The sequence below is a fragment of the Pseudoliparis swirei genome, chromosome 15 (genome assembly GCF_029220125.1).
Source record: "Pseudoliparis swirei isolate HS2019 ecotype Mariana Trench chromosome 15, NWPU_hadal_v1, whole genome shotgun sequence".
Classification (NCBI taxonomy): Eukaryota; Metazoa; Chordata; class Actinopteri; order Perciformes; family Liparidae; genus Pseudoliparis; species Pseudoliparis swirei.
The window spans coordinates 10,626,676-10,627,417 of record NC_079402.1 but is presented as its reverse complement, the minus strand read 5'-3'; positions in this window follow the sequence as shown (position 1 = coordinate 10,627,417).

The window sequence follows — 742 nt, the reverse complement described above, 5'->3', positions numbered from 1 at the left end:
TTTTGTATTGAAATTGAATTGAATTCAATCATTGTTTTTAAAGCCTTTAAAATGTTAGAGTGCCATTCACGGGAAAGCACAGTGAATGGTTTGGATTAAAGGCTAAAGCTCCTCTATGAATCAGTGGGATTTGATTATGTTTAATCACTATTGAAAGTTATTTAAGGCCGATGTCATCATTCAGCGAAATGTCATACTGACAGCAACCTATTTGATGTGCCACAAAGAGAGCCGGAGAAAGAAGGGACAAGAAAAAGAGAATTTCATGTTGTGTATTGTGACGGTGTCCCCTAAGAATTACAGGTATTTTATAGCTAGTGGAGGCTCTCGCATGATAACTTGTGGCTCATTTGTCTCCTTTTCTTCCATCCTGCTTGTGTCTCTGAGGTGACCACAGCTACACCTCTCAAAATGACATTCTAGGAGCTGTAAGGCATAAACAGCGTCCCCAGTTTAAAGAAGTCCAGATAATCTGATGCTCTGCACCTCAGGAATTGCTGGCTGTGGATATGACGGCGAGCGTCGTCACACTGCACAACAGCATCGGGTGGATTGTTGATAAAAACAATTTGAATAACTTCCTCCCAAATTCTCTACAAGCCCAGCATTTGTGTATGTGTATAAACTCTCAATGCTATCTGTCCAGCACCACCAGGAGATGTAAATAAACTCGTCTCGGAGATAAGCAGTGATTCAAAGCTGGCTAAGCGGTGCATCGTGGGCCTGCATCTTTTATACCTGC